This window comes from Schistocerca cancellata, chromosome 2, assembly GCF_023864275.1.
Source record: "Schistocerca cancellata isolate TAMUIC-IGC-003103 chromosome 2, iqSchCanc2.1, whole genome shotgun sequence".
NCBI lineage: Eukaryota > Metazoa > Arthropoda > Insecta > Orthoptera > Acrididae > Schistocerca > Schistocerca cancellata.
The window spans coordinates 1,118,595,108-1,118,613,566 of NC_064627.1; positions in this window are offsets into that span (position 1 = coordinate 1,118,595,108).

The window sequence follows — 18,459 nt, forward strand, 5'->3', positions numbered from 1 at the left end:
AGTCAACTTATTTCGATTAGTACTGAGAAGGCAGCCGAGGCGGATGGACCAGCATCAACAGCCTCCCATGCTCTCACTCCACGAGCCTCCGCACAAAGGTGTTGAATTTGACCCTAAACATTGGTCCAAAGTCTGCTGATGATGAACTTCACGTAAACACTCTCTTACGGTCAGATGTTGTAGGTGGAAATTTTTTACGCCGATGTGAGCGCTCTGATGATGAACTTGTCAGTTCGAAACCGGTTACGCCGCTATTTACTTAAATAAATAGCAACATTAGTAGTGCCTGGTTGCTGTCTTCTTCTTTGTAAGAATCAACCTTAATTAATTGTACACAGCCACGGTCTCACCATGTCAGTTTTAGACAAAACAGCATCAACCAAATCACCGTACCGTGAACTGTCGCATGAGAATTCCTTAGAGACCCCAGCTATAGTGGCGGATGCTACACCAAGAAAAATACGGCGTAGTACCCATGTTACACAAAACGGGTCAGATCGTCGTTGCAGAAGCAGCGAAAAAAGCATGCCAAATTTAAAAGAATGCAAACTCCCGAAGATTGGCAAAGTTCTGCAGAAGTTCGAAATATAGCGTGTGCTTTAATAATTTCCGCAACGAAACTCTCCCTCGGAATCTGGCAGAAAACCCAAAGAGATTCTGGTCATACATAAAGCACACCAGTGGCAAGACGCAATCAATACCTTCACTGCGCGATAACAACGGTGAAGTTACTGATGACAGTGCCACCAAAGAAGAGTTATTAAAGATTTTCCGAAACTCCTTCACCAAAGAAGACGAAGTAAATATTCCTGAATTCCAATCAAGAACAATTGCGAAGATGAGAAACATAGAAGTAGATATCCTCGGTGTAGCAAAGCAACTTAAATCACTTAATAAAGGCAAGGCTTCCGGTCCACATGGTATACCAGTCAGGTTCCTTTCAGTCCCCGGAGTCTTTCGCAACGGCATACCTGAATAAAACGTTCTCGGTTTTCCAGCCGCGTCAATTCGAATAAAATGCTCGAGCTTTCGAGGCCATCTCCACCATGGTCGTCAGGAGTTCTCTTGATTAATGAGAAGACTGATAAACAAGAAAAGAATGGCGGAGATGGCCATCGAAAGCTCGAGCATTTTATTCGAATTGACGCGGCTGGAAAACCGAGAACGTTTTATTCAGGTTCCTTTCAGAATATGCAGATGCTAAAACTCCATATTTAGCAACTATATACAACCGCTCGCTCACAGGAAGTTCAGTACCTAAAGACTGGAAATCTGCTCAAGTCACACCAATACCCAAAAAGGGAAAAAGGAGTAATCCGCTGATTAACAGGCCTATATCACTAACGTCGATTTGCAGTAGGGTTTTGGAACAGATACTGTAATGACTGATATCGTCAGGGGATGTCAAATTGACTCCACACTTTTAGATTTTCAAAAGGCTTTCGACACAGTTCCTCGCAAGCGTCTTCTAACTAAACTGTGTGCCTATGGAATATCGCGTGAGTTGTGCGACTGGATTCGTGATTTCCATTCAGAAAGGTCACAGTTCGTAGTAATAGACGGAAAGTCATCGAGTAAAACAGAAGTCATATCCGGCGTTCCCCAAGGAAATGTTATAGGCCCTCTATAGTTCCTGATCTATATTAACGACATAAGAGACAATCTGAGTAGCCCTCTTAGACTATTTGCAGATGATGCTGTCATTTGCCGTCTTGTAAAGTCATCAGATGACAAACTGAATTACAAAATGATTTAGATAAGATATCTGTACGGTGCGAAAAGTGGCAGTTGACCCTGAATAAAGAAAAATGTGAAGTTATTCACATGAGTAGTAAAACAAATCCTCTAAATTTCGATTACGCGATAAGTTCAAAATGGTTCAAATGGCTCTGAGCACTATGGGACTCAACATCTTAGGTCCCCTAGAACTTAGAACTACTTAAACCTAACTAACCTAAGGACATCACACACACCCATGCCCGAGGCAGGATTCGAACCTGCGACAAGCGATAAGTCACACAAATCTGAAGGCTTTATATTCAACTAAATACTTAGGGATTACATTTACAAATAACCTAAATTGGAACGATCACATAGATAATATTGTGGGTAGAGCAAACCAAAGACTGCGATTCATTGGCAGAACACTTGGATGGTGCAACAGGTCTACCAAGGAGACTGCTTACACTACGCTTGTCCGTCCCATCCCGGAGTATTGATGTGCGGTGTGGGACGACGGATGACATCGAAAAAGTACAAAGGAGGGCGGCTCGTTTCGTATTATCGCGAAATTGGGGAGATAGTGTCACAGACACGATACGTGAATTGGACTGGCAATTATTAAAACAAAGGCAGTTTTCGTTGTGACGGGCTCTTCTCATGAAATTTCAATTACCAGTTTTCTCCTCCGTTTGCGAAAACATTCTGTTGGCACCCACCTACAGAGGGAGAAATGATTATCACGATAAAATAAGAGAAATCAGGGCTCGCACAGACAAATTTAAGTGCCCGTTTTGCCGGCGCGCCGTTCGAGAGTGCAACGGTAGAGAGACAGCTTGAAGGTGGTTCATTGAACCCTCTGCCAGGCACTTAATTGTGAGTACCAGAGTAATGAAGTAGATGTAGATGCAGTCGTTATCAGTCTTGAGGTCAGTGACTGCTTTACTTACTTCAAAGACAATTAAAATAATATAGGAGATCCGTTGAAATATTGGAACACGTGAGGCAATACTGACCCTACGACTTATTTTAGAAGCTAGATTAAGGAAAGGCAAACCTACGTTTCTAGCTTTTGTAAACTTAGAGAAAGCTTTTGACAATGTTGACTGGGATACTCTCTTTCAAATTCTGAAGGTGGCAAGGGTAAAATACAGAAATACAGGGAGAGAAAGCTATTTACAATTTGTACAGAAACCAGATGGCAGAGTCGAGGGGCATGAAAGGGAAGCAGTTGGGAAGAGAGTGAGACAGAGTTGTAGCCTATCCCCGATGTTATTCAATCTGTATATTGAGCAAGCAGTGAAGGAAGCAAAAGAAAAATTCGGAGTAGGTGTTAAAATCCATGGAGAAGAAATAAAAACTTTGAGGTTCGCCGATGACATTGTAATTCTGTCAGAGACAGCAAAGGACTTGGAAGAGCAGTTGAACGGAATGAACAGTGTCTTGAAAGGAGGATATAAGAAAACATCAACAAAAGCAAAACGAGGATAGTGGAATGTAGTCGAATTAAGTCGGGTGATGCTGAGGGAATTAGATTGGGAAATGAGACACTTAAAGTAGTAAAGGAGTTTCGCTATTTGGAAAGCAAAGTAATTGATGATGATCGAAGTAGAGAGGATATAATATGTAAACTGGCAATGGCAAGGAAAGCGTTTCTGAAGAAGAGAAATTTGTTAACATCGAGTATAGATTTAAGTGCCAGGAAGTCGTTTCTGAAAGTATTTGTATGGAGTGTAGCCATGTATGGAAGTGAAACATGGACGATAAATAGTTTGGACAAGAAGATAATAGAAGCTTTCTAAATGTGGTGCTACAGAAGAATGGTGAAGATTAGATGGGCAGATCACATAACTAATGAGGAGGTACTGAATAAAATTGGGGAGAAGAGAAATTTGTGGCAGAACTTGAGTAGAAGAAGGGATCGGTTGGTATCAAGAGATCACCAGTTTAGTATTGGAGGGCAGCGTGGAGGGTAAAAATCGTAGAGGGAAACTAAGAGATGAATACAGTAAACAGTCTCAGAAGGATGTAGGTTGCAGTAGGTACTGGGAGATGAAGAAGCTTGCACTGGACAGAGTAGCATGGAGAGCTGCATCAAACCAGTCTCTGGACCGAAGACCACAACAACAACAACAACGAAGTGAACACACATTGGATTCCGCGAATGCTCAGATCCATTTTTAAAGACCATCGAAACGTTCCAGCAGCAGAAATGATGCCAGGCCAATCCAAATAACTTCTTCAGCCTCCTAATCACCAAGAACAGGTGCTGAGTGTATCACTATGACCCAGAAATAAAGCAGTAAATGCTGTAATGGAAACATGTTGATTCACCACCATCCAAAAAGGCGAAAGCTCACCCAGCATCGGGCAGTGTGACTCTCTTTTTTGTGATTGGGTCGTACGAGGCAGGTCGTAACAGGAGTCTACTACAGACATCTCCTGACGAGGTTACTGGAGGTTTGAAACAAAGCTTCGCGAGAAGCTGCCCGAGATTTTCTTCAGGCATTTCCATGATAATGCCTATGTAATCTCCAGGGTGTAAAGATTCCCGAATATCCAAAATGCAAACTTCTAAACAGAACTTACCGCCAAAGCATCCACTGTTGCAGTGTTGGAACAAAAGTGTGGCATTGCGTGGTGAATTTATAGAAAAGGACTAACACCCTTGTTAAGTTTCATGGTCACGACTTGATTTTTTACGAGGTGATAATAAAACTTTATGACTACCGCTACTATGGTGCGTTTTGAATGGTGTGCGTTATTGTATGGAACAGGAACGAGACAGAGTGATAGGCAGTACCCACACAGCGCCTGTAGTCGACAAACTCTCATCTCTGAGCGCCGGAAAATTGCGCTGTTTTGCGGTGCTCCGCAGGGGACAGCAGGGGGCAGAGCGGCTGCGACCGCTGACCCTACGTGCTGCCAGCGGCGTCCGGCGTCCAGCACAATCAACGCGCTCGTCCGAAAATTGCTGTGCAGGGGGGCTTTCAGCTGCAGTTGAACGTACGCGCCTGAATACCGCAAAAATTACTCGCACACACGAAAGTGAAGGACGCAAGCAAAAAGACGATGTTTCTTGTTGCTATTTGGGTGCAGGTCATCAACGTGGGAGACCATAATACACAAGGGAAAACGGGACGAGCCACTTGTTCGAGATGACGAAATACAGTAATTGGCGTCTGATTACCCCCAGAAAAATTTAGTTTCTGCTCTCTTGAGCAAAAACCGGCTTCGTCTCTGAGAAACAAGTTGCGTAAATGTCGTCTTCCGATGGAGATAAAAACAGTTTTCTCGGTGCTTTCAATTTGGTGTCAGGTTTAGGATGCTCCGAATCGTGTTCACTACCACCAGAACACAATAATTATTTAAAGAGTGTTTGGGTAAGAGCACACAGACGTAAATGAGAAATTCGCTAAGATGTATCACAAATAATTTGAGAATTTTTGGGTCAGACTCTTCAGATCAAAATGAAAAAAGAATAAAAATGCCTGGAACTTTTAAAATCAGAAAACCACAATAAATTTTCGGAAAATATCTTTCAACTTCATCTTACACGCACGTTAACTAACCAGGTCGTGGACTGCTGTATCCATCTGAACACTCCTGGGCAGTGCCTGTTGTGCAGACCGGCAAGAGGTGTCTGGTTACTCATGTGACGGATGTTGTCCCTAATTACGACTCCTCATCGGATGTCTACTCAACTGCTCCTCTCTCCGGACGCGGGATACTTCCCGCAAGCGAAGACGAGCTCTGTGAAGTGGATTTGTGGACACGCAGCTCACTACTTGTTTGCTGATGGCGAGAAAAATATCCAAATACAGACAACCTTTCTCCCATTTCATTTGCAATGTCTTCCTTAAACCCCCTCCCCCTCCCCCCCCCCTCCTCCCCGAAAGAGCTGGGTTGTTCCTATCATGAAGAGTTGATCACCGCCTCTTTCACATCTAGAACCGATATATTCTCTGCTCATCGGAATGTTCTCCTCGGAAAAACTATACGTCGATAGTCTCAATGAGTTTGACGTCTTCTTGCGCCCTTCTTCTCGCAACTCAGGTTTCCTGTCATCCTCAGTGCTATTAATGTTGATTAAAATAAAAAAGGTAAATAAATAAATAAACCACTGATGTTCATTGTTTCTCTACTCTACGTTCGCCACGCTTTCCTTGGTTCCTGGAGGATGGGAGCGGGAGATGGTTACCAGGTCTCGAGTTGCGACCCCTGCCCAATTTGCCCCCACCCCTCCCTTTGGGCGCCAGGAAGGCTACTATCGGAAAAAAATGGTTAGTGTTGAAGCTTTGCAAGAGGGTCGTGGGAAAGACGACGGTTCGAATCCCGCTAGCTCTTATTTTTTAATCTATATTTTTTTCATCACTGACCGCATTATTTAGTTTCTGACATTTGAGATAAGCGATTTCACAAATCACCACAGGCATTCCTTTTCAGGGAAACTGAATCCGCTTCTTCGTTTACCTGTCGATACTTGTAAATAAATTTGTTCTAGTAATTAAATTTAATTAAAAATAGTAAGTAGTCAAATAACTTGAAATTCACTAGCAATTGATGCAAATACACGTGATTTTTGTTAATTATGGTAGCTTCAGTGTTATATAAATGAAATAATATGACCAGTGATGGAAAAAAATAGATTAACAATTAAGTCTGAGCGTGAGTCGAGCCGTCGCCACATACACGTCCGTCTTACGAAGCCTGAACGCTTATCACTTGATCACTATTAACTCTAACATCCGGCACCTAAGCACGCATATATAAGCCACATAATAGAATAATAGACGAGTAAAATTTGTGTCGCGATTTTCTCGGAACTGAGAGAGTAGAGTATCTTACCATTTCCACATTATATAGTTTTTAATGCGCTACTAAAGGTGTAGAAAGTTTGAAGTAAATTTGCGATCCAAACATCGTGGCCTGCCCTTGTCAGTTACCTCGCACCCGTGGCCTTCGTTCTCCGCATCCAGGAACAATCTGTGGTCCAGCCGTTCTAGTGTACATAACTAGAAGAAGATTTAATTAGCGCGTCCTAAAAACAAATTAATAATATGTTGTACTTGGGATGTGACGTGATTTCGCGTTGTTTATTCCGAGTTGGGAATCCTGTGTCGACCTTGGAGCTTTTATTAGTACCTGGTGATGTCGCTGCACATCCTGTATGCAGAGCGTTGGACATATCCGCTGTACGACTGGCTACATATATAGGTGAAGATATGCGCTGGGGTCGGATGTACGAGCACTCGGGCAGTACGGAGCAGATCTCAGTCCGATGGATTCCTCAGGTTACCGTAGCTGCACGCGCTAACACAAGACAGCGCCAGCATTTCAGTCCCCTAACACCACGTCTAGTTTGTGCCACCGTAAAGTGCTGCCAAAGAAAAAGTTCAAAATAGTGTATTCAACAGGGATAGTGATGTCGATTGTTGAGCCCTTACTGAAACTACGAGGCTGTAACTAAACGCTTTTCTTCTACTGCTTGACACTGTAACACCACAGGTGTGACTGTAACAGCAGGTCCTGCCTCGTCAGCCGTGCTTTGTTGTGTGGAACTGGTACCGTCAGGCGACCTTCTGCCAGGATCAGCAAAGGAAGCTCATTGGGATCGTCACTTTGAACGTAGCAAAACTGAGAAGTTGCTTGCGCCGACGGATGAAGAAAAGAGGCAGCAGTTTGTAGAGCACGGAAATATATCCCTGTGACAAAGGCGAATAAATTTGTTGAAAAAACGGAGGACTGTAGTGAAAAGTGAAAAACCACAAAGCTTGCCAGCACAATGTGTGTAAATCTGGCTTCGATTTACTCTGAATTACAAAAGGAATATGTTGTTGTGTTGTTGTGGTCTTCAGTCCTGAGACTGGTTTGGTGCAGCTCTCCATGCTACTCTATCCAGTGCAAGCTTCTTCATCTCCCAGTACTTACTGCAACCTACATCCTTGTGAATCTGCTTAGTGTATTCATCTCTTGGTCTCCCACTACGATTTTTACCCTCCACGCTGCCCTCCAATGCTAAATTTGTGATCCCTTGATGCCTCAGAACATGTGCTACCAACCGGTTCCTTCCTCTTGTCAAGTTGTGCCACAAACTCCTCTTATCCCCAATTCAGTTCAATAACTCCTCATTAGTTATGTGATCTACCCATCTAAACTTCACCATTCTTCTGTAGCACCACATTTGGAAAGCTTCTATTCTCTTGTTCTCCAAACTATTTATCGTCCATGTTTCACTTCCATACATGGCTACACTTCATACAAATACTTTCAGAAACGACTTCCTGACACTTAAATATATTCTCGATGTTAACTAATTTCTCTTCTTCAGAAACGCTTTCCTTGCCATTGCTAGTCTAAATTTTACATCCTCTCTACTTCGGCCATCATCAGTTATTTTGCTCCCCAAATAGCAAAACTCCTTTACTACTTTATGTGTCTCATTTCCTAATCTAATACCCTCAGCATCACCCGACTTAATTCGACTACATTCCATTATCTTCGTTTTGCTTTTGTTGATGTTCATCTTGTATCGTGCTTTCAAGACACTGTCCATTCCGTTCAAATGCTCTTCCAAGTCCTTTGCTGTCTCTGACAAAATTACAATGCGAACCTAAAAGTTTTTATTTCTTCTCCATGGATTTTAATACCTACTCCGAATTTTTCTTTTGTTTCCTTTACTGCTTGCTCAATATACAGATTGAATAACATCGGGGAGAGCCTACAACCCTGTGTCACTCCCTTCCCAACCGCTGCTTCCCTTTCATGTCCCTCGACTCTTATAACTACCATCTGCTTTCTGTACAAATTGTAAATAGCCTTTCGCTCCCTGTATTTTATCCCTGCCACCTTCTGAATTTGAAAGAGAGTATTCCAATAAACATTGTCAAAAGCTTTCCCTAAGTCTACAAATGCTAGAAATGTAGGTTTGCCTTTCCGTAATCTATTTTCTAAGATAAGTCGTAGGGTCAGTATTGCCTCAGGTGTTCCAAAATTTCTGCGGAATCGAAACCGATCTTCCCCGAGGTCGGCTTCTACCAGTTTTTCCTTTCGTCTGTAATGAATTCGCGTTATTATTTTTTAGCTGTGACTTAGTAAACTGATGGTTCGGGAATTTTCACATCTGTTAACACCTTCTTTCTTCGGTATTGGAACTATTATATTCTTCTTGAAGTCAAAGGAATATACCCACGCGGTTTGAGGCGCCATGTCACGGATTGAGCGGCCCCTCCCGCATACATATGTTCGAGTCCTCCCTCGGGCATGGGTTCGTCTGTGTTTTTCTTAGCATAAGTTAGTTTCAGTAGTGTGTAAGTCTAGGGACCGCATAACCTGAGCAGTTTGGTCCCTTAGGAATTCACACACGTATGAACATTTTTGAAAAAAGGAATAGATTATGGAGAAACACTTTCTTACCACTTACTGAATTTTTTTTTGTTTTAGCAGTGTTTACTCTCAGGCGTATCTCAACTAATGATTTGCTTCCTGTTATCTCATTTAATCACTTACATTCTTTTGTTAAAATATGCTCTATTGATTCGAAATTCGCTTGTATAGTGAAGGAAATAAATCAATCAGACGAGAAGACCTTGCTGGCCCATCGCCTATTCATCACAACCTTCCATTACTGTAGGACGACATTATAGACGTCTCCGCCGCACGCCCTGCCAATGGGATACTTTGCGGCATCCACTGCCCCCATATTTCGCGCTTCTAGGACGTTAACTGCGGCGACCGGCACACGTGTCTGTCAGAGGAACAGAATTTCTGAAACTAAATATGCTGCTGACAGTCTGGCAAGCTAAAGACGCCGCGGTTAGTTGACATATACAAACACAAGTTTCTCGTCACATACATTAAGTCCTACTTCATCTGGCAGCATCATTAGTTTCTTCAGCGATAATGGCGAACGACCAGCACTAGGAAGTGCGAAAACTGTGGAAATCGACCATAAATAAGACCAACCTTCTAGAGCTCCTTGAGTTGGCGATGTTCTGTTAATAGCGATGGTGAAGTAGAGTTATTTTTTCCATGTGTTTTCGACAGTTTCCGGTCACACGAGCGACAAGGCCACCGTTTTGCCAGGTAAATAAACTATCCACTAAGAGAAATAAGCTAGTTCTGCGGTGACGAAGCCATTCTCGATGGAGGAGCATTACCAACAACACCACCTTAGTGACGCACAGGACATTTCTTTTAATCGAGTGAAGAGTAACTATTTTTCTAGCGAGGTTTAAGGTAAGACAGTAGTCTTCATCGGCACACACCAGTTACAGTTTTCGTTCTCTATTATGTGGCTCTGAGCACTATGGGACTTAACATCTTAGGTCATCAGTCCCCTAGAACTTAGAACTAATTAAACCTAACTAACCTAAGGACATCACACACATCCATGCCCGAGGCAGGATTCGAACCTGCGACCGTAGCAGTCACGCGGTTCCGGACTGCAGCGCCTAGAACCGCAAGACCACCGCGGCCGGCTTCTCTATTATGTGTGGGGTTACAAATAAGTTCAAGTCACTTATAAAGAAACTGGTATTCCCTTCAATTTCTTCATAACTAAGGTATCATTGGGATCATTACAACGGAACACTGTAATGTGACGCGCACACATTATGTGCATAAGAATACCACTAATTCCATTCTAAGCTGTATGATTGTAACTGATGTTTTTCGCATTGTTAACACTAATTCCAAAATAGTGACATAAGATCCATGGGATGTCAATTAGTATAATCATTGATAGCAGCCATTTTCGGCGTTAGGCCTCCCGGGATTCTGTAAGACAACAGGTTAAAAACAAGATATGATACTCTCTTAGCCGTTGCAATTTAACGTAATACACTCCTGGAAATTGAAATAAGAACACCGTGAATTCATTGTCCCAGGAAGGGGAAACTTTATTGACACATTCCTGGGGTCAGATACATCACATGATCACACTGACAGAACCACAGGCACATAGACACAGGCAACAGAGCATGCACGATGTCGGCACTAGTACAGTGTATATCCACCTTTCGCAGCAATGCAGGCTGCTATTCTTCCATGGAGACGATCGTAGAGATGCTGGATGTAGTCCTGTGGAACGGCTTGCCATGCCATTTCCACCTGGCGCCTCAGTTGGACCAGCGTTCGTGCTGGACGTGCAGACCGCGTGAGACGACGCTTCATCCAGTCCCAAACATGCTCAATGGGGGACAGATCCGGAGATCTTGCTGGCCAGGGTAGTTGACTTACACCTTCTAGAGCACGTTGGGTGGCACGGGATACATGCGGACGTGCATTGTCCTGTTGGAACAGCAAGTTCCCTTGCCGGTCTAGGAATGGTAGAACGATGGGTTCGATGACGGTTTGGATGTACCGTGCACTATTCAGTGTCCCCTCGACGATCACCAGTGGTGTACGGCCAGTGTAGGAGATCGCTCCCCACACCATGATGCCGGGTGTTGGCCATGTGTGCCTCGGTCGTATGCAGTCCTGATTGTGGCGCTCACCTGCACGGCGCCAAACACGCATACGACCATCATTGGCACCAAGGCAGAAGCGACTCTCATCGCTGAAGACGACACGTCTCCATTCGTCCCTCCATTCACGCCTGTCGCGACACCACTGGAGGCGGGCTGCACGATGTTGGGGCGTGAGCGGAAGACGGCCTAACGGTGTGCGGGACCGTAGCCCAGCTTCATGGAGACGGTTGCGAATGGTCCTCGCCGATACCCCAGGAGCAACAGTGTCCCTAATTTGCTTGGAAGTGGCGGTGCGATCCCCTACGGCACTGCGTAGGATCCTACGGTCTTGGCGTGCATCCGTGCGTCGCTGCGGTCCGGTCCCAGGTCGACGGGCACGTGCAACTTCCGCCGACCACTGGCGACAACATCGATGTACTGTGGAGACCTCACGCCCCACGTGTTGAGCAATTCGGCGGTACGTCCACCCGGCCTCCCGCATGCCCACTATACGCCCTCGCTCAAAGTCCGTCAACTGCACATACGGTTCACGTCCACGCTGTCGCGGCATGCTACCAGTGTTAAAGACTGCGATGGAGCTCCGTATGCCACGGCAAACTGGCTGACACTGACGGCGGCGGTGCACAAATGCTGCGCAGCTAGCGCCATTCGACGGCCAACACCGCGGTTCCTGGTGTGTCCGCTGTGCCGTGCGTGTGATCATTGCTCGTACAGCCCTCTCGCAGTGTCCGTAGCAAGTATGGTGAGTCTGACACACCGGTGTCAATGTGTTCTTTTTTCCATTTCCAGGAGTGTAATATTGTACAACGTGTTCTGAGGCTTTATATGTCACTATCATGTGTTTCCTTCCTGTCTATTCTGCTCGGGTGTTTGTCTAAGCGATGATGTGGTAATGTTTACACAGCAGACACTGTTTTCTATAAGTAAATGTTGAGAGACCTATAGTATCATCACTGCTGGCATTCAGTATCTATCAGAGTACATATGTTCCACGAATTTGGTCTTAAATAATGGAAACTTCAGAGACTAAGTAAATGTTGTGCTTCATCAGTGCTCGATTCCAGTGTCGGAGGGAACTTAAAGCTTTGAAAAATTTCTCCGGTTTGCGACTGTTGAGAATAATGATGAGAACTGAAGCTCACAAACATGCAACTATCAGCCATTTCTCTTCCTGTTGTGACAAATGAAATGCTGCCGGCTAGTTCCTAGCTCATTCCAAATTAAAAATAATTAAACGAGTAGCAAATATCCAAAAAGACGAAGTAATTAATATAGCAAAATGAAAAAAGTTAGAAACTGATACAAGGAAACTATTAAAATTATCAACATACTGGTAAAAACCTTAATCTTGATCTTACTTACTTCATATTGCAGTAAATATCAGTACTGTAAAAAAAGTAGTATTCTTCGAAATACTGACATACGTAGCACGTTAAAAGATAAAGCGTATCTATTTATTCAAAATACTCACTAATACGATTACATATTCTTTCTAAATAAAAGTTTCCGAAATTATTTTAGTGGCGGGCATGTCTCATACAAGATTTTCGTTTTTCTTCTCTCAGTTTGTATTAACAAGTAAGTCGGTCACCAAATTTTCTAATATTTTACGCTGAGTGATTAAGCTTAATCAATATTACATGTTATACTCACATAGGCCACTTCCATCATCATAGGCGGACTTACGACATACCTGAAAAAGAAAGATTTGGGTCAGACTAGAAAAATTATGACTATAAAATAAAGAATTTGTGCTATAAAATATATGTTTCTTAACAGACTTTCATACCCTGTAGGGAGACTTCCTGTTCGAAATAAATGAAAAGTGTTTAGGTGAAGATACCTTTGGGCGCAAAAATCTAGCATTGCTCATCAGAATAGAAATAACAAAACACAAAAAGTCTCCACTAGCTATTTATCTATAACGATATCGATATAGACGGTACACTGAGGTCAAAACATAATAATAATAATAAAAATTAATTAACACCGCACCACTAAGATCAGTCTCAACGCCGCAGTGTTTTACAAAGAACGGCCCTTATGCCCTTGCCTTCCTTCGTCCTTTGACATTACTTACGCTGTCAGCCACTGGGAGAACTGCAATTTAGTGTCGATTCCGTGTCACGGTGCAGGTTGGCGGCATTTTTCACATTAACATATTACTGAGACAAGTGAAAGAAGTAATAAGTGACTGAAAAAGTGCTGGAGTCAACTGAAGATAGACCTCAGGACCTGCGTATTTGTAGTTTGGCACCTATTTAGATATTATTTACATAAATAATAATAATAATAATGAAAGGCACGAGGGTGGATGAAGAGGCAGATGGAGAAACGTACAGGCGGTGACGTTTCCTTCGTAAGCACTCCAAAAAGACATGTAAATCGTTTCTATTTATTACTCTGCCTCATATACGGTTCAATAGACTGGCTGAGAGTTTGTTCAGAATGGTTCAAATGGCTCTAAGGACTACGGGACTTAACGTCTGAAGTCATCAGTCCCCTAGACTTAGAACTAATTAAATCTAACTAACCTAAGGACGTCACACACATCCATGCCCGAGGCAGGATTCGAACCTGCGACCGTAGCAGCAGCGCGGTGAGAGTTTGTTATAATGGTCCTTACAGCAGGAAGAAGCAACACACAATTGAGCCAAAAAATACAATAACGCACATCTAAATAGCATTCCCGGACGTCGTTAGCAGTAAGATATAAATGAAACAAAGGATAAAGTGTATACTGAACTAGGTAGAAATATTAAACAGAAAGATAAGAATTTCTGATGTTCGCGTTAAAGGTGCCTCGAATGTAACATCATTTTAGACATGTCAATTTTGCGAAACAAACTGAGGATTAAATGAAGAAATGAGTAACTAAACTACTGCTGGTTTCTTACCTACTTTTGATAAAGACTATTTGTATACGGATCATAACTCTTGAATTAACGTAAAATTATCATTTTTTTATGAACACATTCTTCACTAACATAGCAATGTGCGTTTGGCGACAAAAACATTAAGGTTCAAAGTTAAGAATAGCAGGGTGTACACCAAACAGAGCAGTAAGAAAAATTTAATCCAATGGTAACGTAACATCGTAGATCAACAATACGCAGAATCTTCCGATCCATCACAAAGCGCCTTTGTACTTCTTTAAAGTATTGGGTTTCTGGGGATAACATCAGATGCCACTTCAAAGCACTTTGTCCAAATATTTGGAAATGCTTCCAAATTAAAGTACGAGTCACTTTAATTTCGTGGGTTCAATGCGGAACGTGTGCTTCTGTGAAATATTTTGAAAGTGTCTGAAGGGCTGCATCTGTTTCCAAAGTCGCGACTCGCGAAACGGAATGGGACCAGAGCCAGCGAGAGGCGCCAAGCACACACATTACTCAAAATGCGAAGCGTCTCCTTTTGCCCTTGCTGCTGCCATTGCCTCTCACAGCGACCGCACACGGCGATGAAGCGTTCTTGGGGAATACTGAAGTGGGCAAAGAACGCTTCCACTGGCAGCGTGACCTTCTTCCAAAGTAATCGACTTGGTATTCTTTACTACGGTAAATATTAAAATTAAATAAAAAAGTAGTTTATGTTTTAGAAAGCTTGAAAATATCACTCTTTAAATTAATTAGGCGTACTGGAAGCGCTCTTATTTAGAAAAACTTCAGGGAAAAATACGCATAGAATTTTATCAACTTAATTCTCAGTTTAAGATTATACATATCAGTTTTAAGAAGACAAATTGTTTGATCGACAGAGAAGTGTAATGAATCAGCCTTGTATTACGGATTGACGTTTTCATGTCGTTAAGAGGACTAGTACCTGAATGAGTGTCAAAATACGGATTTTTAAATTTTTGTCTTCAGAAATTCTCTGCAATTTTCTGAACAAGAAAAAGTTTACTTCGCGAAAATGGTATCGAAGAAAACCCCAAAATAAGAGGAATTTAAAAGTGTCTGCACACATGACGACGCGCCCCATGTCACTCAGAGAGCTCGCTTAAAAACAGAATTTTGTTCACACTTATTTGTTTTTTATTACTTCTTTGTTTCTAATGTCTTAGTGCTTCGCGATCATTAGAAAAGTAATTGCATGCTAACACCCAAGACCCAACCGAAAGCTTCAACAAATGCTTGTGGGAACGGATGTCAAAAACTGTTGTGGTACCACTAAATACTCTGAAAACAAATGTTCTGTATGCGCTGCTGTATTTCAATGGTAGTGCAGTGTTAGGTTTAAGGTTATGGTATTGATGGGAACGCCTGGTGGAGTAAATAGGCAATGAATTTTAATTGTCAATGACCGCAGGAGATTCTTCGAAGCAGAGAAATCAGTGTTGGAAGCAAGAATGAGAAGGAAAGGTCATAAAAAGAAAGGGAGGGAGAGCAATACCAGAAACAAGATGAATATGCACATGGGACGTTATGCTAGGGTAGGAAGAGAAACAAGCTTTATCTTGAATTTGCCGGAAGTTTGCTTTTTTTATGTTCTGGTACACACTGATCAAAAACTATTAAAAATAGAGGGCTTAAATTTTTCATACTGTTTTAAAGCATACTTTACTAGAATGTTGACTATTGTTATGGCATAAATTTGAAAATTAAATATGGGTTAGTTATAGATATTTTGATAATTATTCTTAAAAATGTTTTTGAACCATAATTTACGACAGCGTCATTTTTAAAAAAATCAACTTAATCATAATAGTGTAAAAACTACCAGAATAAATCAATCTTCTATTTTTTTTATTTCGAGGTATGTCTACTTAAGCTGTACATAAAGATTTAACACCCTTTATTTCAGTTGGAACACAAAATACAATTCTACATCTACATCTACATGATTACTCTGCAATTCACATTTAAGTGCTTGGCAGAGGGTTCATCGAACCAAAATCATACTATCTCCCTACCATTCCACTCCCGAACACCACGCGGGAAAAACGAACTCCTAAATCTTTCTGTTCGAGCTCTGATTTCTCTTATTTTATTTTGATGATCATTCCTACCTATGTAGGTTGGGCTCAACAAAATATTTTCGCATTCGGAAGAGAAAGTTGGTGACTGAAATTTCGTAAATAGATCTCGCCACGACGAAAAACGTCTTTGCTTTAATGACTTCCATCCCAACTCGCGTAACATATCTGCCACACTCTCTCCCCTATTACGTGATAATACAAAACGAGCTGCCCTTTTTTGCACTCTTTCGATGTCCTCCGTCAGTCCCACCTGGTAAGGATCCCACACCGCGCAGCAATATTCTAACAGAGTACGAACGAGTGTAGTGTAAGCTGTCTCTTTAGTGGACTTGTTGCATCTTCTAAGTGTCCAGCCAATGAAACGCAACCTTTGGCTCGCCTTCCTCACAATATTATCTATGTGGTCTTTCCAACTGAAGTTGTTCGTAATTTTTACACCCAGGTACTTAGTTGAATTGATAGCCTTGAGAATTGTACTATTTAGCGAGTAATCGAATTCCAACGGATTTCTTTTGGAACTCATGTGCATCACCTCACACTTTTCGTTATTTAGCGTCAACTGCCACCTGCCACACCATACAGCAATCTTTTCTAAATCGCTTTCTAACTGATACTGGTCTTCGGATGACCTTACTAGACGGTAAATTACAGCATCATCTGCGAACAACCTAAGAGAACTGCTCGGGTTATCACAAAGGTCGTTTATATAGATCAGGAACAGCAGAGGTCCCAGGACACTTCCCTGGGGAACACCTGATATCACTTCAGTTTTACTCGATGATTTGCCGTCTATTACTACGGACTGCGACCTTCCTGACAGGAAATCACGAATCCAGCCGCACAACTGAGACGATACCCCACAGGCCAGCAGCTTGATTAGAAGTCGCTTGGGAGAAACGGTGTCTAAAGCTTTCCGGAAATCTAGAAATACCGAATCAACTTGAGATACCCTGTCGATAGCGGCCATTACTTCGTGCGAATAAAGAGCTAGCTGCGTTGCATAAGAACGATGTTTTCTGAAACCATGCTGATTACGTATCAATAGATCGTTCCCTTCGAGGTGATACATAATGTTTGAATACAGTATATGCTCCAAAACTCTACTGCAAACCGACGTCAATGATATGGGTCTGTAGTTCGATGCATTACTCCTACTACCCTTCTTAAACACTGGTGCGACCTGCGCAATTTTCCAATCTGTAGGTACAGATCTATCGGTGAGCGAGCGGTTGTATATGATTGCTAAGTAGGGAGCTATTTTATCAGCGTAATCTGAAAGGAACCTAATCGGTATACAACCTGGACCTGAAGACTTGCCCGTATCAAGTAATTTGCGTTGCTTCGCAACCCCTATGGTATCTTCTTCTAAGAAACTCATGCTAGCAGCTGTTCGTGTTTCAAATTCTGGAATATTCCATTCGTCTTCCCTGGTGAAGGAATTTCGGAAAACTGCATTCAATAACTCCGCATTAGCGGCACAGTCGTCGGTAACAGTACCATCGGCACTGCGCAGCGAAGGTATTGACTGCGTCTTGCCGCTTGTGTACTTTACATACGACCAGAATTTCTTCGGATTTTCTACCAAATTTCGAGACAATGTTTCGTTGTGGAACCTATTAAAGGCATCTCGCATTGAAGTCCGTGCCAAATTTCGAACGTCTGTAAATTTTAGCCAATCTTCGGGATTTCGCGTTCTTCTGAACTTTGCATGCTTTTTCCGTTGCCTCTGCAACAGCGTTCGGACCTGTTTTGTGTACCATGGGGGATCAGTTCCATCTCTTACCAATTTATGAGGTATGAATCTCTCAATTGCTGTTACTACTATATCTTTGAATTTGAGCCACATCTCGTCTACATTTGCATAGTCAGTTCGGAAGGAATGGAGATTGTCTCTTAGGAAGGCTTCTAGTGACACTTTATCCGCTTTTTTAAATAAAATTATTTTGCATTTGTTTCTGGTGGATTTGGAAGAAACGGTATTGAGCCTAGCTACAACGACCTTGTGATCACTAATCCCTGTATCAGTCATGATGCTCTCTATTATCTCTGGATTGTTTGTGGCTAAGAGGTCAAGTGTGTTTTCGCAACCATTTACAATTCGCGTGGGTTCGTGGACTAACTGCTCGAAATAATTTTCGGAGAAAGCATTTAGGACAATCTCGGAAGATGTTTTCTGCCTACCACCGGTTTTGAACAAGTATTTTTGCCAACATATCGAGGGAAGGTTGAAGTCCCCACCAACTATAACCATATGAGTGGGGTATTTATTTGTTACGAGACTCAAATTTTCTC